The following is a 24,490-nucleotide window of genomic DNA, read 5'->3' on the forward strand; positions in this document are numbered from 1 at the left end:
ACACTCACAGACGCACGCGATTTCACATGCACACACACACACACACACACACATCGGTGTGCAACCACACACACACTCAAAAAACAAAACATCGCCCTGTGCACTAAATCCTCACGTTCACGTACACATACAAACACACCTCCTCCTCCCTTCCTCTTCCACACCCCTTCCTCAAGCCCACCACCCATGGTGCCTCCGTCCCACATCATAACCGCCGCTCGAGCAGCACGGGTTGGACACAGACACAGACACTCGCGCGCCCGCACGCGCTTCCCTCCCCACACCAGCCGGGGAGGCTTCAGCCCCGCTCTCGGGGCGGGTTCCAGGTGTGGCGGCGACTCCGCTCTCCGCGTTTTGCAGCCCGCCGCGGTGTCGGAGGCGAGGCGAGGAAGGGAGCTGGAATAACAAAGGCAAGTTGGGGAGAGCGCAAGGGGGCGCAGCCCGGGCCGGGCCGCGGGGGGAGCCCTGCTTGGCCAAGGCTCGGGAGGCTGCAGGGTCTTGGGCGCCTGGAGCTGGAGGTGGGGGTGAGGGAGAGTGGGGGTCGAGGGGCGGGGCCTCGACGTGACGTCAGAGAACAATGACACCGCCGGGGGCGGACACCGGGAGGCAGCGGGGCGGGGGTCTCCCGCGGGGCCTGGGACGAGCGGAAGAGTTCCTGGCTCGGCTGGGGCTGCTGCCTGGTGGACGAGGCCCACTTGGGAGTGCGGCTGTGCCCCGAAGACTCGGGGGCCGCCCCCGGCCTCCTGGGCAGTGATCAGCACGCACCCTGGGCCAATGCGGGGAGCAGGCCGGAGTACCCTCCTCGCCCCCATTTTAAACATCTTTCCGAAAGCTTCTCTGACCTCGGCTTGAACTCCTTCAGGGCCAGCGAGATCACTCCTTTCGCCGCCGAGGGAGAGGAGGCAAAATGCATTTGCCAGCCCTGAATTCATCCTCAAAGCTGCACTAGCCTGACAGCCCGCGAACTCAGCCTGGATTCCTGAGGGCTCAGAGGACTGCCGCTCAGGTCCACGGGGCGAGGGGGCGTGGGGATGCCGGGAGCCGGCTTGGTTTTCCAGGGGGAATCCATTAGGGGCAGGGGAGGCCCTCCTTTCCGGGCCTCAGTCTTCCGAACTGTCACATGGACCGCTTTCTCGCTGCTCTGGCACAGGTGGTAGCTGAACATCCCTGGAGAGGATGGATGGCATGAAAGCTCCAGACCTCTAGGGACACCAGGGAGGCATGGTCCCCGCGCATTCCTGTGGGAGGAAGCCCCTCCCCCTCGGCCTCTGGATGGCCCAGTTTCCTAAGCAAGGACATGGAGGGGGGGGGGGGGGCGGGCAACCTGAGAAACCCTTGGCCTGACCCAGAGCTGGCAGGTGGGAACTCAGCTTGCTAAATGGTGGCTGGAGCCACAGCTGTCCTCCAATCCCAGCGATTCATAGCATTGCAACAGCCACAGTGCCACCCTCACCCATGTCCAAAACCTCAGGGCAGAGTTTCTGATGGTTAAGGACCTGAAGGGCACAATCTAGACCAGTTCTTATTGCTTTGATGATCATCTAGGTCAGGAAGCTCAGTCCTCTGAACATTTCTCAGTGAGTGAGGGCTCACCACCTCTGGGAGGTGGAGGATGCCCGTGACCTTGGGGATCACCCCTCATGTTTAAAAGCTCCTGTCCAGAAGACTCCCACCCCACCCCACCCAGTTCCCTTTACATCTGCAAACTGGGAAGCTATTGCAGAGGGCAGAGGAGCCCAGCCCAGCACAAAAGCAAGCCCAACACTCTGTAGCATGGAGCTCAGAACATTCCAGCTCTTCCCACCCGCCAAGCATGACACTTGATGGCAGCAAGACGAAGAAATCTCACCTGGACCCAAGTCTCCAGGGGACCCTGGGCTCCCGTTCTTGGGGCTCAGGCCCTTGCAGTCTCTATTCATCTTTCAGGGAAATAACAAGGCAGGTTGGATCCCTGTGGAGTCTTGGAAGAAGCCATGATTATTTTGTACCTACTGTGTGCTGGGTACTCTGATGAAGGCCTCTTAGTATTAAGGTATTGAATTTTCGCATTGCCTGGAGTTAGGTTCTATTACCATCCCCCCTTCAGAGAAGACTATATTGTCGAGTGACTTGCCCAAGGTCAATCCTGATTCGAATTCAGGCTCTCATTGACAAACGTTCCTTGTGGCCTCTCAGCCTCAGCTCTGCATCCTCATCCATCAGCGCTGTGATCCTAGACAAGTTGCTAGCCCTCTCTGGGCTTCTGTAAACCAAGGGCAAGGTTTATGGCAGTGGTCATGCTTCTTTGGGGATTGTATGTCCTAACCCGCTCTCTGGGCCTTGGCCTCCGTGGGCCTGGATCTCTGGGGGTGAAGCAGCGAGGAAAGTGCTTTACTTTCCACCCACTGAGTCCTAGTCAGCTAGTACAGACCCACAAGTCACCTGGCTGCAGAGGCAGCTTCAGTGCCATCAGGAAGGTACAGGCTACATGGGTTGGCCTGTGGGCACCAATGCAGGGGCAGGCCCACACCCACCTTCAGAGAGCGGACTCAAGTGCTATTAATTTCCTTAGGTCGGGAGCTGTCAGTGGGGAAGTGGCCATTGGTTAGGCCTGGACCAGGGGAGCAGGGAGTCAAGAAGTCCAGGGAGCCAGGAGGAAGGCAGGGGTGGGAGGCTTTAGGTCCTGGGGCAAAGCAGAGGACCTGTGCAGGGTGCGGGGAGTCCAGCCTCGTCCTGGGGCCCTCCGTGGGCTGGGGATCAGAGGACTGGCATGCATGGGGGTGGACGCCTACCTCTCCAGGACTGCCTTCTCTGTTTCACTCTCCACCCTTCACTTCCCAAAAGTGGGCCAGGGAGTTAGGGGCAGAAGGAAGGTCACTTATTGCATGCTTAATATACACCCAGCACTTTGGAAATACTCTCTCATTCTGTCCTCTCCACAAACCAGAAAGTGTAATTCCTCCCCCCCCCCCTCCCCCCCCCCCCGGAAAAGCTCAGAGAGGTTAAGTGACCTGCTCATTGTGGCTGGGATTGGTTCAGGACTGGGCTGGGTTGAGAATGGGGACTTGTCTTCATCCCAGCACCAGCACTGGTCCCTCACTCACCTCCCAGGGAATGGTCAGGGCCCATCCCATGGCAGTGGGGTAACAGGGAGTCCATGTAGTCTCCTTGCCTTGGTGGATCCTGGAGGCATTTGGTTACTGCCCAGCTCGGGGGCCTATGCCTCTCAGGGTGGGTGGGTGGGTCCAGTCGATAGTGGATTCCCTTCAGCACATCAGGCTGCCCTGGTCCACCTGCTCCCCATGTTCCAATCCCATTGCCCCTCTATTCTCTGAGGTCACACCTTCCCAGCCTCCTCGGCTCTTCTAGGCCCTTCCACCAAGCATGCTGTCTTCTCGGTTTCCATCACAGAGCTCTGCCCTGTGGTCCCAGACACAGCTCAGCTACCACCCCCTTCCTCCAAAGGGAGGTCCCCGAGAGGAGACTGAGAGCTGCCTCGGAGCAGGGACACTCGCCCCAACAGGCCGCTGCCCAACTGCGGTGCGGCTTGAGCACATCACAGACACACACAGGGGATGCTGGATGGAGCTTTGCCTTTGAGTGTCCTGTGATTCTGCAGGTCTGAGTCTTCAACCCTTGGACTGCGCTACAGTGGAATTCGGGGTTCAGGGGGACCCTGCTTTGGGGGTGCACTCAGACAACCACTGGTGCACACAGAGGGAGCTGTGACTAGGCAATGACCTTAACACCTTGCTTCATGGGGTACCTCTCACCCTCTGAGCCTCACATCGGCCCACCTGTGACTAAACGGAGCCCCAAAGGGAGGTGGTGGCTTTCCCATGGCCTCACAGCTGGGAAGTGCCAGAGCTGGGCTGAGGGCCCAGCCTCCCGGTCCAGCACCCTCTCCCTGTGCCGGTGCCCTTAGAGGAGCAATCTGGGAGCCAGTGCTCCATCCAGCACTGCCAGGGGGAAGTCTGGAACCAGCGGCTGGAGGAGGCCTAGCCTCCTCCCTCTGTCCTGACAGCTCCTGCGCCTCTAGGGGGGAGTCTCCTTCCCCTCTGGGGGAGTGGGAGGAGCTATCAGCCTCAGCACCTCCCCTCCTCACCTGGACAGAAGTCTTCCAGCCCCAAGGCTCCTCCTCCCTTGCCGGCCCCTTGGAGCTGGGTAGCTTCCAGCATTGCCAGCACCTTATACACACACTTCCCTCAAGCTCTTCCTGCCTCCTGGGCACACCCCTCTGCCTTCCAGGCCAGGATCCTAACCTGATAATTCCAGTGATGTGCTGTCTACGGTCTCGGTCTCAACCCCTACCTGCTGCTGTCCCTGCCTCCAGTGTCATTATCACCATAGCCGTTACTTACCAAACTCTGACCGTGTGTGGGGAGTAAGTATCTCCTACACATGAACTCCTTAGTCTTCTCAGGAGCTGATGATGAGGAGTGGAAACATCCATTTTACAGATGAGGAAACTGAGGCAGAGGGAGTTTCATTTGCCCAATGTGACACCTCACCAGTCCAGGAGGTTATTTTGATGATGTGCACCCATATCCCCCCACCACAGTCCACCTCCCAGCAGGAGTGCAGGTGCAGGCTGACTCAGTGCTCTGTCCCACCAGCCAGCATAGTGCTGAGCGACTGACGGCCAGTCGAGTGCAGTGCAGGGGTCACACAAGGGTGAACCAGACTCAGCCCTTCAGGAGCTACCAGGAAGGACTGGCCACACCAAATGCCACCCTAAGAGTTTGGGGGAAGGAGAGGAGTTCACGTGGAGTGGGCTCTGGACGGCAAGCTCTGCCGGGAGCCATGGGGAAACAGACCAGAGTGAGGCACGGCCTGCGCAAGGTCACACAGCCAGGGCGAGGCAGCATCTGGGTTGAGACCCGGCTCTCAGCGTGTCGTGCCTTCTTGCACCTTGCAGCCAGCTGTGGGGCCTCTGTGTCTGTGCTCTTTTTCAAGGACACTCGGTCCCAGACGCCTCCACGATGCTGAGCTGTTCAATGAGTGGCTCCAGTCCTTCTCTCCCCTCTATTAAAATTTTTTTTTAAAGAAGAAGAAAGAAAGAAATCCAGGCATTGTCCCTGCCTGCAGCTGGTGCCAACTAGAATCCCTCCGAACAGAATGGAGCTGAGAGCTCGGCCGCCCAGGGGCCTGGCTGCTGACACAGGGCCTTTCTATTGTGCTTTCCGCTGGGGGCCCAGGCTGACGCTGCGGCCCCTCCACGGGAACCCTCTTCACCTGCCTTCCTGGCCCCAGTTCTGAGTCTCCTGCTGCCACTTGGAAGGGCAGTAGGAGTACTGCCACCCCTGCTTTCCTTCCGCACTGACCCACAGCCTGAGGTGAGCTGTCTCCCTCCCTTCCTGCCAGCCTGTCCCCCCTGCCACCCTCCCAGACGGCTCTTCGGATGCCAGCCTGGGAGAGTGGCAGAAATCATACCTCCATGGAATCATTGGGAACACTGGTTTGATTTCAGAACATGCCAGGAATTTCCATCCTCCCCTCCCTCTGACTTGGTAGGTGCCAGTCCAGGCTCACCCATTAAGGCAGTTTACAGTGGTGAAGGCCTGGGGGTTGCGGGGTATGGGGGGGGGGAGACAAACACTTTGGCAGAGACACAAAAATGGCGTTTAAAGTCACTGGTTCAGCCCTGGCTGGGTAGCTCAGTTGGTTAGAGCATCGTCCCCATACACCAACATTGCGGGTTTGATCCCAGGTCATGGCACATATGAGAATCAACCAATGAATGCATGAGTAAGTGGAACAACAAATCGATGTTCTCTCTCTCTCTCTCTCTCTCTCCTTCTCCTTCCTTTCTCTCCCCCTTCCTCTCTCTTTAAAATCAACCAATAAATAAAAATAAATAGGTTCACCTGTTCCTTCTGCTCCAAGAGACTCATCTTAGGCGGGAAAGGGTTCCCCAAACTCTCCCTGGCTATTGTCATTTATTCTCCTGTACCCCCTCCTTTAAAACTTTGAGCTCCCTTTTGCACACACACACCCTCCCCCATCACAAGCTGATCAGGCCCATATCACCCCAAGCAGCAGCCCTAAGATCAGCAGCCTGGCCAGCATCCAGTGTCCACTAGAACCCTTGGGCTTGGCCCTGCCATCAGAGCCAGCTTTCGGAGCTGCCCGCTTACTCCAGTGGGCACAGCACTTTAGAGTTTATGGAAAGCTCTCTATGTCTCACCTGAGTGCCACAGCAGCCTGAAGATCCAGGCAGAGATTGCACAACCCACTCTGCAGAGGAGTCAACTGAGGGTGCCAGCGGATTGGCCAAGATCATACAGGAAAGGGCAGAGTTGGTATTTGAACGCTGGTCTCTTGATTCCATGTCACTAAGCAGGGGTGGAGACCTGGGTGGCAATGGTCTCAGAGGATGGCATTCCCAGCTCTCCATATGCTGCCAGGAGACAGGATCCCAGACACATTGATTTATTCAACTAATAGCTATTGAATAGCTGCAATGTGCCAGACACGAGACTAGGCACTGGGGATCCAACAGTGAATGAAACAGGGGTGGTTCGTGCTGTCACAGGCTTATATCCTGGTGAGGAGACACACCAAACCATGTGGAAGACCTCCGTGTGTACCAGCCCAAATGCGCTGGAAGAAGCCCCTGGCCGGGAGGCTGGAGACGCAGGTTCGAGCCCCAGTGTTGCCCCTAATTCTTCGTGTGACGTTGGATGAGGTTTTCCACCTGTGACATTTGCAAGTATGTGGTCTTCACACATTTGCTGAGGTCCCTTCCCTACTCCCAGCCTCTGAGTCAAGTGGTTAATGATTTCCTGGCATGAATGATTACCCTGATTAATTTTTTTAAACCTGACATTTCATAGGCTCTCAGGGCCAGAAAGGGGCTACCGAGGTCATCTCATCTGAGCCCCTCACGAAGGAAGAAGCCCCCGGCCTCATTCTTTCCAGGGGGGGACTGTGCCCACTAGCATCCTTCTGGGAATGGGTGCTGGCTGCCTCATAGAGCAGACGCTGCCCAGCGGTGTGCTGGTAAATGTTTAACACCTGGCTCTCCGAAAGTGGGGAAAACCTGATTTATAGCATTTGCCGATTTCCACGGTGTAAATACTCCCACCATGGCCAATTTCAGGCTGCCACTTTAACATCAACCAGCTCACACAGGTCCTACAAATGGATCCGTCAGCTCTTGTGAGCCGGCTGGAGCTGGCTCCAACAGACCACTGCTCCACCCCTCAGAGAGGCCCTGTCCGACTTGACTTGTCAGAAAGTTCTTCCTGGTATTGAGCAAAACATCTCATTGTCCAGAACTTCTGGCCTGGATGTCCTGAGCTACTTCTCGGGTGTCATAGGACAACGGGAACCCTCGGCTCCAGGAAGCCCTTCAGAGAACGGGAGGAACTGACCCCGTCTCTCTGTGAGAAGGGAAGTTCCTGGGCCAAGTGGGGCCAGGGTATGTTCACTTCCCTCTCCGCCCTCCCCGCCCCCTCTCCCTTCTTCCCTCCTTCCCCGCCTCCCACATATATTTCTAGGGCTTCTAGGACACATCGGGCACTGTGCCAGGTACTGCGGACACAGTGACCCATGTCTTCCGTCACACTGGCCCGTCCAATTGGAAAGTGTCCCCACTCAGCCTTTCCACCTTGGAGGCTGCTCTCCGATGCCACCCACTCTCAGAAGCCTGCTCTGACCTACCCCTTCCCCCCGGAGGTGGACAGGCCCCGCCCTCCCAGAGCCTTTATCGTCCCTGTTTGGCACTTATCACTTTCTACCTTGGATCACAGCTATTTGTGTACAAGGCTTATCTCGCTGCCAGACTGAGAGGCTGCGCGGGCTTGTTGAAAGAGCGTGGACTTTGGAGCCGCAGGCCTGGCTCTGAGTCCAGCCCCGCCACTTAGAGCTGTGGGCCCTCAGGGGGTTCATGCCACCTTTTGCAGCCTCAGTTTCCTTATCTGTAGAGTGGGGCTGACGATGATTACTTCCCACGTGGTTTGACCATTAAATGAGATTACAGATGTAAACCCCTTTCCTGTTCCTGTCTGGACTCCCATCCACTTGGGGACAGAGATTGTGTCCAGTGCCTCTTTGCATTCTCCTGGTTATAACAACAACAGTCTAAACCAGTGATGGCGAACCTATGACACGCGTTCATTTTTTTGGTTGATTTTTCTTTGTTAAATGGCATTTAAATATATAAAATAAATATCAAAAATATAAGTCTTTGTTTTACTATGGTTGCAAATATCAAAAAATTTCTATATGTGACACGGCACCAGAGTTAAGTTAGGGTTTTTCGAAATGCTGGCACACTGGGCTCAAAAGGTTCGCTGTCACTGGTCTAAACACTAACAATGGCAAACACTCATACAGCAATCGCCATGTGTAGGGTATTAGTCTAAAACACATATATCAACCCATTTCATTCTCACATCAATCTTGTGGCGATGGGGCTATTTTTATTCCTGTTCATAGATGAGCAACCTGAGGCAAAGATGGGCTAGATAACAAGCCCCAGGTTACACAGCTAGTGAGTGGAGAGCTGAGATTTGAACCCAGGAAAATCTGCTCCTTAGCGGTAGAGTGCTGTTATATGGTCACCATGAAGGGCTTGGAGGGGCTTTTGGAGGGAGCAGTGTGGGTGTGAGTGCGCATGCTGCACCCCAGCCTGGGAACATCCGCGCTGGGGTGGGGGTGAGGCTGTATAGAGAAGCTCCTGGTCTGCCTACAGGACCACCCAAAGGCAAATTGGTTAGTGCTGGAGAGAGGACTCAGACTCAGAGGGACGGAGGTCACTAATGGACAAAGCAATCAGAGAAGGCTTCGTGAAAGAGGTGGCATTTGCAATGGGCCTTGACGGATGAGGAGGATTTGGACTGGGATGAACAGAGCAGAGGGAACAGCAGGAGCAAAGGTGTAGAGATGGGAGAGGTATATGAAGGCTTCATTTAAATGTCAGGTTAGACATTCTGGTGGGTGGGTGGAGCAGAGACAGTAAATGTGGGAGGGGAGTGTTGCTCAGTCTGTGATTCAGAAACAGCTAAGGGAACCGTTTCAGAGGCTTTGAAAGCCTGCTGACCCTGAAGGGTTGAGAGCCAATTGGGCTGCTCTAGGGATCAGATGGTCATTTTGCTTCTCTATAAACTACTCTGAGATTCCAAAGTCCTAGGCGCCTGAATTGATAGCTCTGCCTCTTGGTCACATCCCTCCCTGTCTCTGAGCCTCAGTTTCACTATCTGCAAAATGGGCACGAAGAGTGGACCTTGCCAGGCAGTTGAAGGATGAAACAGGGCTGGTGGAGTGATGTGCCTGACACTCCTGGGACAGGAAGTAGGTGGGAGGTGCTTGGAGGGAATGGAAAGCTGGAAGGGGAGGGTTGGGAGGAGCTCTATGTGAAGGCCAGTGAGTGCCAAGCCTGCCAAATTGGCTCAGGTTGTGCCTCGTGATTCTCCCAACACCACATGCTCCGTTTCCCCGGCACTGCCAAAGCCTGCCCAGCTCTGCTGGCTGAGAAGCAACCTTCCTCCCAGGCCTCTGCAGGGACAGCTCTTGGCAGGCTCCGGGCTGACCCTGTTCCTCCTGCCAGCCCGGTTCAGCCCTGCCATCCCCTCTCCAGGTAGCACTCATTGTGCTATAGAACCCTTGAGAGCATTCACTGTGTGCCAATGGCTGCTTTAAATGCCTCCCTTGTATTAACTAATTTAATCCTCACAACCGCACTGTGATTACCCCTGTTTAAAATGAGGAAACTGAGGCACAAAAAGACTCAGCCAGGTCATCCCAGTGCAGTTCCATGGCGGGAAAGGTGAAGCCAGTGGAAACCGGAAGCAGGCCTGCAAGAGGGTCGTCTGGACCCTTCTAGACGGTTCCCAGATTGGAAATACTACAGTTCTGAGCCCCTCCCACTTGCCCTGATGTCACAGTTCTCTGGCAGCTCCTCTGTGGCACGCATACCCAAATGTTCGCACACTCATCACTGACACCAGAGTCGCCCAGCTCACACAGACACTCCAAGGCTGACGGTACAGGCGCTGTTCCCACCCTGCCACACAGAGAGCTGCACACTCTCACCCAGGCGCCCACGTGGTCCATGCCAACTGCAAGATACCCATGTGAGTGCCCCATCCCTACACACACAGGCTCCTGTGTCCTCCATATGACACAGTGGGATCTGTGGTCTCACATGGCAGGCCCTATGTCCCCTGTCCAGGCTCCAGCCTCTGTGGACATCCCTTTGGTCCAGGCATCTTCATTCTTTTTTTTTTTTTTTAATATGTTTTATTGATTTTTCTAGAGAGGAAGGGAGAGGGATAGAAAGTTAGAAACATCAATGAGATAGAAACACCGATCAGCCGCCTCCTGCAAGGCCTCCACTGGGGATGTGCCCACAACCAAGGTACATGCCCTTGACCAGAATCGAACCCGGGACCCTTGAGTCCGCAGGCCGACGCTCTGTCCACTGAGCCAAACCAGTTCTGGCGAGGCATCTTCATTCTTCAGAAGGTGTGCAGTGCGTCCATTGTGGACTGCAGGCCCCACCCAAACCACTGCCCCTGCTCTGCCTCTTTCCCTAGGAAAGGGCCTGGGGGTATGGTAGGGGCTTGGGTGCTGGACGCTCACCCTTCCCCCCACTCCTGGGGCAGCGGAAGGAACAGCAGGAAGGGGAGAGTGGATTAATCCTGGCCTCGCCTCCTCCAGGCTCTCTGTGATGCTAATTCCCTCTGCCTTTGATCCACTCCCCTAGCCCAGGCCCCTAACTTGGAGCAGGAGCAGGAGCAGGCGCTGGGCTGGCCTGAGGCCTGTAGATCCCCTCCTGTGGCAGATTAGGGTTTCTCTCCCAGGAGGGGTCTTGGGGGTTAGAGCCCTGGTTGCTGGCCCTGGTCTTTGCAACAAGCTCTCCTTTGCCAGAGCTTTCTCATTCTTTCTCACTTTATACAGACGCAAAGTGAGGCCGGGGCGAAAGGATCAGAGGCTTTGGGCCAGGGAGTGGTGGGTGGAGACCTGCAGCACAGTCTTCCACCCTCCGATCCTGCCCTTTCCAAGGAGGGTCTTTGCTCCGTGGCTTTTTTAACACCACTAGTCGCTGCACGCCTGCAACTGTGTCTTAAAGGGCATCCTCTCATTCAGTCCTCACAGCGTCTCTGCTATGGTCCTACTTTACAGGTAGGGAAACTGCTCCGGGTAGCCGTGCTGCTCAGTGGTCAAACCCAGGACACGAGCCGAGTCCCGCACTATACAGAAGGGACACAGACCCAGAGAAGGGAAGCCCGTACAGCACGTTGGCTGGGTATCCATCACTCACTTTCTAGCTGCACCAGCCTTGCTCTGGAAATGATTAGACTCTTCTGTGGACCCAGTGGAGCTGGGACAAGAGATGAGGCCCCTGCACTGCCCAGACAGGAGATGGGCACCTGTGAGGATGCCACACTCAGGTAGTCACATAGAGGCATCTGCGCCAACCTGGCCCCAGGACACCCCGTAAACTCGGGCATAAACACAATGAAAACTTTTATTGCATTGTGTTCAGTACATATAAAAGACTACTTGTAGGCTAAGGCACACATTCAAATGAATAGTCGTGACCGCTGCACTTCGGAACTAGAGTGTTGTGGACATCGGTGACACTGCCTCCCTGGCCCTTGCTTCGGAGAGGGAACCACTGCCAGAGAGTCATCCATCACTCCCTTCCTCTTTTTAGCAAACAGTTCTAGCTCCTGTGTGGGATCCCTCGGGTAACCGCACATCGAGACATTGAATTCTATGCTGCACTCCCAGGGGGTGCCTTCCCGCCAGGGCTGCCTTCTGCCCTAACCAGGCTCCGGGGTCTGTGCAGCGGGTGCCCGGCTTTGCCCTCACTCCAGAGAATGCTCTGAAAGGATATTTCTTCCTAGGGTAGCCCGACCCTGGCCTCTGGGCAGCCCCTGAACAAGGCATGCCGCCATGCCTTTGCATAAGCTGTTCCCCGCACCTGGAATGTCCTTCCCATCTAGTCAGCTTGGGAAACCCAGTTCCATCGAGGTCCAACTCCAAGCTTCCATTTTGGGGGGAGGTTTTTTCTGTGCCCCCCTTACACCCTCCCCCCCAACCACACAGCATAGTTGGATGTACCCTTCCCTACCCAGTCAGAGTCCTTGGACATCCCTCTTTAGCCCTTATCCCAGGGCAGATGTTCTAGAAGCTACTAAGAGCAGACTTTATCCCCAGATCCCAGGCACAATCAGGCATTAGACCCGGACAGATGCTTCCAGAACGACTAAGACATGACCAATGACATCCCTGTGGAAGCCCATGGGCCAGGACCTAGCCAGTTGGCCCCAAAGCCTGCCTTGGTGGGGGATTTGGAGGCAAGCTGGGAGGAGATGCCCAGGGCTTGGGGCTGCTGCTTATCTATCTGCTGTGTTGATGGGTGTGTGCAAGACGTGTGTGCAGGCCCTTGGCTTTGCCAGCAGGTGGGTGTGGTCACAGGAGTGCACACGTCAATGCACCTGCCCACAGGTGCATGTGCACACATGTGGTCCCAAGTCCACAGGCACTTCCTTTCCCTGCTTTCAACTCCCCCTCCTGGACAAGTTGGCTTCTCCAGAGCCCTGCACAGCATGTATTTATGGGGCGCCTGCTGTGTGCCCAACCGGAGAGGCCGCCAGAGCAGTGAGGGGGCGGCTGGCCACCGAGGGGGTGGGAATGAAGGAGGGTTCACATGTCTCCCTGGCCTGCTCTCCCCTGGGCACTGGCCCTGAAAGCCAGGTGGCCCTGCCTCCACTTCCCTTATGCGGCCCCTGAGGTCCAGAGGCCAGAGCGGGGCACTGGTGGAGACGGATGAGACCTGGGTGCAGATGGTGCAGGGCCTGCCAGAAACCCTGCTGCCAGGGAAGCCTGGCATTGGGAGGGGCCACCTGGAATTCTTTCCCCTCGATGACGACCTCAGTTTTGGGTGACAGTTCCCTGAGCATCCTGTAGGAGGGCGCCATAGCTGTTAGCAGCAGCAGGGATTAAGGGTAGCTCTGAGCTGAGTCAGGGGAGACAGTGTGGGACAGCACCAAATGTCTGAACTGGGGACCGGTCACCCCTAACCCCAACGCACACATGCACACACGCTCACACCTATAGGCACACAAATATGCACAGTACACACACACACACACACACACACACACACACACGCACACACACTCACTCACACTTATAGCACACAAATACGCACAGTACACACGTGCTTGTACATCCAGAGAGGTCTAAGGTCACACGCAAACAGTGCTGGCTCTCTCCTCCTAGCCCCGGGCTGTTCCTTTAACTCAGGCTGCCCTAAAAGGGGACCCAGGCGGCCAGTTCCCCCGCTTGCCTCCAGTGGAGACCCAGGCTCCTGTGGCCAAGGGAGATGGTCTTGGGGTGATAGGGTGCTCCTTATGGAGCACCACTGGCCTCCCCTTCAGGTGGAGGGTGGCGTGGGTTAGCCCACGTGAGTCCGAGGGTCGGGCAAGTGAAGGTCCCTGTCTTTTCTTCCCCAACCTGAGTGCAACCCGGAGGCCCCTGAGGCAGGCCTGGCTCCTGTGATGAAGGTGGCACTGTGGCTTGGCAATCAGGATCTTTGGTTCTGGACCCTGACAGCCCTGGGCAACCCAGGATTCCTTGCTTCTAGCTGTGGGGTTGTGGGCAGGTTGCTCACCTTGCTGCAGCTCAGCCCTGAACCTGTACCAAGAAGATGAACACACGGCACAGTGTTGGGAGACGGTGCCCAGACCAGTGCCCAGGGGTGGTCAGGCTTGTTCTTGTAAGTGCCCATGGACGACCAAGCCACACTGTGTTTGCACCACTGCAGCCAGGTGACACGGCCCTGCCTCGGGGCCCCAGGAGAACTGAGTTCCAGTCCTGGCACTGCCTCGCCAGTGGGTGACCTTGGGTGTGTCCCTGGGCCCCTCTGACCCCAGCCACCTCAGCTCCAAATGAGCCCATCTGTCTGAGGGTCACGTGGGCTAGCGTGCCCACTCAAACAGGAGAGCCTTATAGATGGCAGGGGTGCTGGAGTGGGGACAGGTGACCATTGCCACTGGAGAGACCCTGTCCCCTGCACCCAGACCCAGCACTCTGGCCTCCAGCTGGCCTGAGAGTCCATGTCCTCCACAGAAGGGTGAGCAGTGTTCACCTGGGCACCCTGCAGGCCGCAGCCCGGGCTGCCAGGCTAGGCGCTCCCCCTCGGGGAGACCGAGGGCCCTTTGAAGCTGGGAAGTTCCTACTGGACGGGCGAAGGCAGCCTGGATCCAAGGCACCTCTCTGGCCCTTAGTTCCCCTTCTCCACCCACAGGTGGAAATCCACTCAAAGACTGAGGAAGGGCCGTGCGCCGGGCCTGGGCTTCCTGCCGCTTTGTGTGGCAGCGCCAGCCGCGGGGGCACAGCTTGGCTTTCTGGTTTTAATGATTTCCTGGATTCATCCTGTTTCCTACCTCGGGGAAAGGAGGAGAGGTGATCCTCTTGAAAATTCACATAATTGCTTTTATTTGATTTTTATTAAAATGCATTCAGGAATAATGTGATTGCCCCGTTTATTATGTTGTTCATCAATCTGGCGTGGGGAATCGCCTGGGGAATGTAGGGGTGCAGGAGCCTGGGGCGCGGTGGGCGTGGGCACCATCTCGCACTGGCCGGGTTGTACTGGGGGAGTTGCAGTCCCCACTGCTCCTGCCCGAGAGGTCGGGTAATGACCTGCAGAGGAATGGGAGGTGGCGCTGCGTGTGGGTGCTGTGCGCACGCTCTAGATGTCCCCCCCACCCCAGATGTCCTCCCCACCCCAACCTGCTCCCCCCACGTGCCTCCTCTTCCTGCCTCCGAGTCCCCATAGGCGGGGAGCGTGGTGGTCTGCCCTCCCAGCATCCCTCAAACACCCCTTCCATCTGCTCCGCCAGTTGCCTGCACCTTTATCGTGGCCTCCTTGTTGGTCTTGCTGTCTCCAGGCTCAGGGCCCTCTGTGCCACTTGCCACAGCCACCTAACCAGGCCACTCCCCTGCTCAGAAACCTTGCTGGCTCGCAAACAGCCCTTTCTTTGGGGACTTTGTGCGCAGTGGAGAGAGCCCAGAGCTCCGGGCAGACCTGGCCCACTCCTTGCTCCGCTCCAGGCAGTGGGATGCTGGGCCAGTCACTGCCTCCCTGGTCTCAGTTTACTGCTTCAGGAAATGGGCGCCAAGGCCTTCTGAAGAGGATCACCGAGAACAGAGTGTACAGGCAAGTGGGAGGGGGGCATGACTCCTGGCATATATGTGAGGGCATGAAGTCATGTGACCACCTAGGGAGAGTGGAGCTGTTCAGCACGTGCTCAGAGAGGAAGGGCAGCCCCAGCACCGGCCCCACTGAGGCCGCAGGCCAGTGCCAGTGCCAGCATTTACCAGTACTCCCCCCGCCCTCCCTTTTCTCCAGCAGAGCCCCAGCTCCCAGCTCCTCCTGGGGGAGGTTTCTGGGGCAGGTTGGGAATGAGTGTGTGGGATTCCTGGCAGCCCAGCCCCCTGAGCTTGCCCCATGCCCACCCCGCCCCGAGCCTGTCTTACTCCCTCCTATACAGGTGAGGTAACTGAGGCTCAGAGGGTGAGTGACTTGTTGGGAAGTGTGAGGTCTCTTGGGCACAAGAAACTAGAATGGCTGGTGACTCCCTGCCACCTTGACGCCGTTGGTGAGCTGCTTTGAAGCGGTGGGTTTGGCGGTGGGCAGTGCCGGGCAGAGCTGCCCATGTCCTGGGGTATGGGGGGGGGCTGGGTATCAGCAGGTCCCCTCCACCAGGCCTCCCGGTTCTCTCGGGTGGTCTGTTCCCATTGGGATGGCTGCACGGGAGTCAGGGAAGCGTGATGGGCGAGGCCTGGGAGCCCTCTTCCAGAGCACCCTTCAGGGACTCCATCTGTGAAAGGCCCATCTTCACTTAACAACAATAAACAAAACCTTGCTGCATTTTCCCTTTTCTATGTGTCTGTTTTGATGCAAATCATTTGGCAGTGGATGCAGCGGAGGCAGTTGGGAGCAGAGGCAGTGAGTTTAGAAACGCAGCTGTGGGGCCCGTGAGGGCCAATTGGGGCCCCCCACCCAGCAGGGTGCTCGGCATAGACACCGCCCACAGGCACCGTCCAGGACCCCCACCCAGTTGGGTGCTGGGGACAGACACCACCCACAGACACCGTCCAGGACCCCCACCCAGCAGGGTGCTGGGGACAGACACCACCCACAGACACCGTCCAGGACCCCCACCCAGCAGGGTGCTGGGGACAGACACCACCCACAGACACCGTCCAGGACCCCCACCCAGCAGGGTGCTGGGGACAGACACCACCCACAGACACCGTCCAGGACCCCCACCCAGCTGGGTGCTGGGGACAGACACCGCCCACAGGCACCGTCCAGGACCCCCACCCAGCTGGGTGCTGGGGACAGACACCGCCCACAGGCACCGTCCAGGACCCCCACCCAGCAGGGTGCTCGGCACAGCCACTGTCCGGTCTCCCATGACTCCAGCTGTCACCCCACTGGGATGTCCACTGCTGCTCTTCAGACCCCTCCCATGAGGCCCAGGCCACACTGGGCCTCCTGTATCTGCTCCCCGCTGGTTCCTGCCTGCCCACTCTGCCCACCTGTCCTAGAGGCTGCCTGGGGCAGGTTCAAGTCCAGTCTCTCCAGCCAGGCTGTGAGTCTCCAGGAGGACAGGTCCTCAGTCATGGAGAGCACCCTCCGGGGGCTGGGGAGGCCTCCGAAGTCTCATCAGAGGAAATTCTAGCCCAGACCAGCAAAGGGCGGCCAGCAGTGTCCCGGAGTGTGAGGCGTCCTGGGTGCAGACTCAGTGCCTCGGTCAGGTGAGCTACAGCCACCTACTCAGGGCCCCACAGTGAGCCCATGACCTGAACCTCCCATTTCTAGGCTGGCGCTGTGTCCTGATGCTGACAGCCAGCACCTCCTTTCGGGGGAGGGGGACACTAAGGCTCAGTGGGGCAGAGACTGGCCCAAGGCCATAGGTGAGTTGGCTGCTGAGCTAGACAAAGGGACCACCAACCTTTGAACCTCGGGCGGATTCAGGGAAACAGCTTGCCCCGGGGGGTGGGGGTCCTCACTGAGCCCAGAACACATTGTCTGAGTGCCATGAATCAGCTGCCTCCTGCACGCCCCACACTGGGGATCAAGCCCACAACGGTTGCAGGGGCTTGCAGAGGAATTGAACTGTGACCTCCCAGCCCCAGCCTCGTGGGCTAGTCCTGGGCACAGACAGCAGAGCTCCCTTATCAGATCTCCGTTTCCCCCTCCTCTCTGCCTGGCCCCCGCCCCCACCCCTGGTAGCCCTTTCCTTTCTGAAGCCTTTTCCTGTCAACAACGCCCAGCATGCAGAGATGTTGGTTTCTGTTGCTTTAAAAAGGTTCTTTTTGGCAAGGGGGGTGGAGGGTTGTTTACTGGGCTTGCACAGCCCCACTGCGGGCTGCAGCTGGAGATGGCGTGCAGATCTGGGGCTGGCAGTGCCTACACCCACACTCCTGAGCCTCTGGATCCTGTGCCAAGGCAGGGGGCTTGCATAACACCTGCCGTGCGCCCGGCTCCGAGCTGGGCTCTGCAGCACCCACTGCACACGTGTGAGGTCAGGGGATTTACTATCCGTTTCCCGCAGAGGCCCCGAGGCTCAGCGAAGGCAGCTGGGCCCAAGCCTCTGGATCGGTGGTCGGGCCTCTGCCCACAGCACGGTGCTGCCTTCAGAGCTCGCCATCCAACCCCCCTCCTTCCTTACCTGACATTTCCCCACCCACACAGGGGGCCGGCTTTGCCCAGCCAAGGGCACAGCTTTCCGGAGCTGCTGTCCTGGGCTCTCGGCCCCTCTGTAGATAGGGTGTGGATTTTATCCAAGTCACCAGAGCTGGATTCAAGTTTCCAGTCCTGCTGTGTGACCTCTGGCAAGTCACTTAGCCTCTCTGGGCATGAGGTGGCTTAACCATCAGATAAGGAGCTTGGGGGCGTCTTGGAGAGAGGCCGGTGAGCTCCGAAGTCTGTCAGGCAGGGCCTGGAGCCTCTGTCTGCGTTGCAAGGGCCTCGGGAAGTTCCCGTTGCCAGCCAGGTTGGGGAAACCGATGGAGGTGGTGGGAGCTGCCAGCGGTGGGTGAGCAAGAGAGCCACGGTCAAGACCAGGCTCCAGAAGGATCGTGTGGGCAGCAGGGGGGGGGAGGACTATAGGCAGAGGTAGAGGCCGAGAGGCAGGTGAAGGGGCTTTAACCCACTTTTCAGGAAAATAAGGTGCCCCACACCCCAGCAGGAGCAGGAATTGTGGAGGCCAGACCACTAGGGAACACTGGGGTCCTACCCAGGGCAGCTAGGCTCCTTGCTATCGGCCCCTCCCAGCTTCCCCGTGGGGTCCTGCACCCCAGCCCACCCAGCAGCCAGGGGTGAGACTGGGGGTGTCCTCTGACCAGCAGTCCCAGCGTTCCTGAGGGGTGCTGGTAACCTAGGCCGCCTTCCATTCTCACTGAGCCCCATCCACTGGGTTTCCTAGCACTTGTTTCAAGCCTCCCGACATCACCCCAGCTTTGAGACCCCCCACTCCCATCTGTGGAGGAGGAAGCCAGGCATCTGCATTTCCCCACCGCCTGCCTCCGCCTCGCTGATGGCATCTCCTTCTGTGAAGCGAGCGCCTATCTGTAAAGCGAACGAGTCCCCTGACGGTCTGCAAGTGTCACAGGCATTCTCACAGGTGAGCAGTTAGTTCTCCGCCACCAGTGGTGGGCTTCCTGGGAAGACCCCGCAGCGTAGAGAAGTCCGGGGAGGCCATGATACCTGCGGAAACTCCCCTGTCCCCTTCTCCCGAAATGTCAGCTGGAGGGTGTGAGGAGGGGGACCACCTTTGTCTCAGTCCGAGAGGCCGCTGTAACAGGATCCCCAGACTGGGTGGCTTCTGAACCACACACATCTAGTTCTCAGGGTCTGCATGCTGGAAGTCCAGGGTCAAGGTTCCAGCAGACTCCGTGTCTGGTGAAGGATGCTTCCTGCCTCATAGCCACGTTCTGGCTGTGTCCTCACATGGTGGAAGGGGTGAGGGAGCTCTCTGAGTCTCTCTTATAAGAGCTCTGATCCCATTCATGATGTCCACCCCATCACCTCCCAAAGGCCCCAGCTCCTAATACCGCCACGTTAGGGATTAGGATTTAACATATGGATTTTGGAGGAACACAAACATTCAGACCACAACAAACTTGTTCTCTCAAAGATTCTTTAACGGCAGGAGAATAACGTGTCTGAGGCTCACAGCTCCTCTGTGGCCATTGTACCCGTTTCCCAGACAGGCAAACTAAGGCTGGTGTGAGTGCCTAGGCGTCCTTGCTCATATGAAGAGGCTGACTCCCTGGGTTCCTGGCCAGCACAGAGTCTCCGCACAAGAGAAGGGATGCTGGTCCTTGCCAGCCCTGCGCCTATCCCTGCAGTGCTGGCTTGTCGGCTGCCCACTTGCTCATCCCTGTAATAAAATCAGTTCTCCAATTAGTTCTAATTTTAACATCACCTACAGGGCCGGCAAGCAGACACCCCAGGAGTGTGCCTGCCTCACCCTCTCTCCTGGTGGTCGAGGCCTCCAGGACAGGGAAAGAGTGCTCACTGCATGCCTTGGGCACCTGTTTTGCTGTGTGACCCTCCCCAAGGTTTTGACCCTCTCTGGGCCTCTCCTGCACCATCTGCAATGTCTGCCTCCTGGGAAGGCAGGGGTCGAAGGATATGGGCGCAGAGGATTGGAAACCCTTTCTGTGGGCCAGCGAAGGGCTGGCACCTTCTGTAGGGTTTCATTTGTCTTCACAGCAGACCCAGGTATGACATAGAGTGGGCCTCACAGACCCACTGACCATTCACCCCCGTGCAGGAGGATGTCTACAGAGATCACACCTGTCACTCCCGTGCTGACCAGGCCATTGTGTTCCTTCACCTGAGGGGTTTGAGCACTGGAGCAGAAACTGCTCTAAGTTTCAGGGGACTGAGAGGTGGGAGTAGATGAGGGAGGCAGACTGGGAAGGGAGGCAGGAGAAGAGGCCCTGGCCTCGGTGTGTGAAACGGCCTGGGCATGCCTGGGAGGCCAGTCCTGCACTTGGTCCTGCCTTAGTGCAGCAACACACTGCAGAGCATGAGGGGGCCTCAGTCTCAGAGCACAGGGGCCTCTGCAGTAGCCGAAGAGAGAGGAGGCCCCGCGGAGCCTCCCTTCTCTGAGGCCTAGGAAACAGCCCGATGATGGGGTGCTCAGAATTTCGTTTCCTGAAAGAAAAATCCAGAATGTGATATTTGTCACAGCTGTAAATTTTGGTATAGCATCATGATCTAGTCATAGCCCCATTGGACAGATGAAAAAACTGAGGCTCAGAGAGTTGGGATTATCTAAAGACATTTTACTTGGAACTGGGAGATCAGGGACCAGAACCTTGGTTTGTTCATGTCAATGCTGTAGCTTTTTACCTTTTATAATGCTTCCTTGGCTGGCAAGACCACCCCACTTGGGGGACAGATGGGACAACTAAGGCCCAGGTGGGCAGTGGCACAGCTAGGAAGTGAGGAAGGAATCCAAGTCTGTGCTCCGAGACACCAGTCTGCCCTCTTCTTGGTCCAAGCTGCCTAGGGCCCATTCAGGATTCCTCCTTCTTCATCCTGAGACCTACGCCAGCCCTCCAGGCCCTCTGCTCAGTGTGGAGAAAGTCAGGCCTGCTCACTAGCTCCCCACAGCCCCTGCTCAGCTGCAGAGCCTTCCCTGGGCCCACAAAAGTCTTGTCTCAGTCCTAGAGGTGGCAGCAGGCCCTGCCATGAGCTCTTCCTCCCCACGGGTCTGGGCCTGGATAGTGACACCCACCAGCTCAGTGTGAGCCTCTGTGGGTGTGGTCAAGTTTGATGTCAGGAGCTCCAGGGTCAAGTCTGGGTTCTGCCAGTTGCTAGTGGCCTTGGTTAGTCCCTTGCCTTCTCTGACCTCATTTCTCCCACCCTGCAGTCATTTTTGTCCTAGGAGGAGGGCAGGCATGAAGGAAGGAGAAACCTTCATTCTTCCACTTACGAGCTGTGTCCTTGGGCCTGAGCCCCTCAGTTTCCCTGTGAATAAAACAGGAATAACGAAGCCCATTTCTTTGATTCTCAAGGACACTAATATTAGGTAAGTCCTAATATCTCGGGCAGCATCTGCTCCATCTTTGTTCCCTGGGCTCCCAGGGGCAGGGGCAGGGGCAGCCCCGAGACTCCTGGTGCCCTCAGCCTCCCGCAGGCAGCTAGGTGTTTGGGCAGAGGGGTCCCAGGAGGCCTCGGTGTGGCGTGGTGGGAGGAAATAGGAACATGCTGTCACATGGGTCAGGAGACATGGCTGACTGGCTGTGTGATGTTGGCCAACTAACCCGGAATCTCTGGGCTTTGGTTTTCTTTACTAAAATGCAATGGTCAGCCCTAGCTGGTTTGGCTCGATGGATAGAGCGTTGGCCTGTGAACTGAAGGATCCCGGGTTCAATTCCGGTCAAGGGCGCATGCCCGGATTGAGGGGCTCAATCCCCAGTAGGGGGCGTGCAGGAGGCAGCTAATCAATGATTCTCACTCATCATTGATGTTTCTATCTCTCCTTCTCTCTTCCTCTCTGAAATCAATAACTATTTTTTTAAATAAGTAAATAAAATGCAGTGGTCAGACAAAGAGTAAGAATAGTCTTTCTTAAGCACTTACAATGTGCCAGGCACTGAGCCGAGAGAGTTCCTTCTATTAGCTCTTTAATCCTCAACTGCCTCATGAGGGAGGCTTGATACGATGTCTACCTTCTGGGAAATGGAGACTCAGAGGGGCTGAATTACAGCCAGTGAGAGGGGAAGACAGGGTTTGCAGCCTGCAGGCCAGACGGGAGTAAACAGGACAACTGCAATTGCTAACATTTGCATTGTACGCTAGCCAAGTGCGTTACAAGAACCACCTCCTTTCATTCCTACAGCAAACCTGCAAGGAGACACGATTTTAATCTCTACTTTATATAGAAGGAAACACAGGCAAGTTGAGAACTTGGTCAAGATCATGAGCCAGGGTTGGAATCCAGGCAGTCTGACTTCGAAGTCTATAAGAGATGAATGTGAATAAATCTCCCGGCGTAGAGAAGATTGTATACGGGTGGTGCTCAATAAATTATTTCCAAACTAACAGAAATAAATGCCACAAAGGATCAGGTCTTCAGGTCCTGTGGTCCTGGCCTTACCATGTCCACGGTCTGCTTCTCCGAAGGCAAGAGGAAAAGGCAACCCCAGGGACCCCTGAGAACCCCTGGAATGGTGCTCAAACCCTTCAAGGGGTCTCCTGCCATCTCCAGGCCCCACCCTTTCCTTCTCCCAACACTGCATTCCTTTCCTCCTTCCAATCATTTCTTTTTTTTAAAGTCAATTTTATTGAGGAATAATTTACAAAACACATAAATTTAACTGTACAGTTCAATGAGTTTGGACAAATGTAGATAATGAGATAAACATTGACACACTCAAGATTTGGCACATTTCCGTCATTCGGCAAAGTTTCTTCATGCCCCTTCCAAATCAATCTTTCTCCCAACTCAGAAAACCATTGGTTTGATTTCTAAAGCTATCAGTGAGTTTTGTGTGTTCTCTGACTCCCTATAAATGGAATGAAGCATATGTAGCCTTTGGTGTAGACCCATCCATGCTGCATCATGTATTGGTTAGCTCGGCCCCTTCCTTGCTGAGGAAGGAATAGGAAGACAACCATTTGTTTATCTGTTCATATACATGTGGGTTGTTTCCAGTTTTAGGATTTTCTGAATGAAGCTGCAAATCTGGGTGAACATGTTTTCATTTCTCCTGGGTCAATGCTTAGAAGCAGAATTGTTGGGCTGCATGAAAAGTATACGTTTTACTTTATAAGAAGCTGCCAAACTCTTTTACAAAGCGATTGTACCATTTTAGCCCCCAGCAGTGCATGAGAAATCTACTTGCTTCATATCCTTGTCAACATTCAGCATTGTTAGTCTTTGTACTTTTAGCCATTCGGTGACTGTGTAATGACATCTCTTTGTTGGTTTAAATTGCATTTCCATGATGACTAATGCTGCTGAAGATGTTGAGCATCTTTTTTTTTTTGAAGACTGTTAAAGTAGTTTATTTCCCAATGAGGTAAAAATTTATGTCTCAACTTAAAATTTTTATTATTTTTTTTAATAATCATCTTTTTATAGGCATATAGGCATATATCTCCTTTGATAATGCATCTATTTGAATCTTTTGCCCAATTTTACTGGGTAATTTATCTTATTATTGAATTATAACAACTCTTCAAATATAGATATAGGTCTTTTGTCAAATATGTGTATTGAAAATATTTTCCCACCATCAAGGGCTTCCCTTTTAATTTTTTAAATAGTATCATTTGAGGAGCAAAATCCAACCAATCAGCTTATGCTTGCATGGTTAGTGCCTTTGATGATCTGTCTGAGGAATCACTGCTTGCCAACAAGGTTTCAAAGGCTTTCTTCTAAGTTTTCTTCTAGATATTTTATAATTTTAGCTTTTTATGTTTAGATATATGGTTTATATGAGTTTATTTTTGTGAGGTAAAGTTGAGGTCCATATGACTATCCATTTGTTTTATTTACCATAATTGTTAGTGTTTTCTATTATTTCCCTTGTCCTAGGCTTTTATTTTTTCCCTTTCACCCTTTTCACACCTTTTGTGATTTTAATCAAGCATTTCAAATGATTTAATTTTTTCTCTTTTCTTAATACATCAATTATATATTTTATAACCTTTATTAATGGTTGTCTTGTTTGCAACGTATGTTTATAAGTATTCCAAGTCCACTTTCAAATAAGACTACACTGCTTCACAGGTAGTGCAAATACCTTATAATAACAAAAGAATTCTTAATTCTTCCCCTGTCCCTTGTATCATTACCATCATTTATTTCACCTACCCAGAAGCTATAATAATCAAATATGTTGTTCCTATTATGTTGAACAACCATTATTTGTTAGATCAATTAAGAATAAGAAAAATGAAAGTTTATATTTTACCTTCACTTATTCCTTCTCTAATGCTCTACCTTTATTTAGGGAGATCTTGGTTACTGATCTATATAATTTTACTTCTCTCTGAAGAACTTCTTTCAACATTTCTTGAAAGGCAGGTCTACTGGCAACAAATTACCTCAATTTTTGTTTGTCTGAGGAAGTCTTTATTTCTCCCTTGCTTTTGGAGGATAATTTGGCAGGATACAGAATTCTAGCGAGACGATTTTTTTTTCTTTCAACACTTTATTTTACTTCACTCTTTCTTGCTTGGATGGTTTCTGAGAAGTCTGATAAAAATCTTTGCTCATCTATACATAAGAATTGTTACCCTTACCCTGACCCTGGCTACTTTTAAGACTTAAAAAAAAATCTTCACTCAAGGATATGCTTTTTATTGATTTTGAGAGAAAGGAAGAGAGCGAGAGAGTGAGTGCTAGAGATAGAGAGTAACATCATGAGTTGCCTCCTGTATGTGCCCTGACTGGGGATCAAACCTGCAAACTAGGTATGTGCCCTGACTAGGAATTGAACCAGCAACCGT

Source organism: Myotis lucifugus, unplaced genomic scaffold (genome assembly GCF_000147115.1).
Source record: "Myotis lucifugus unplaced genomic scaffold, Myoluc2.0 scaffold_330, whole genome shotgun sequence".
Lineage (NCBI taxonomy): Eukaryota > Metazoa > Chordata > Mammalia > Chiroptera > Vespertilionidae > Myotis > Myotis lucifugus.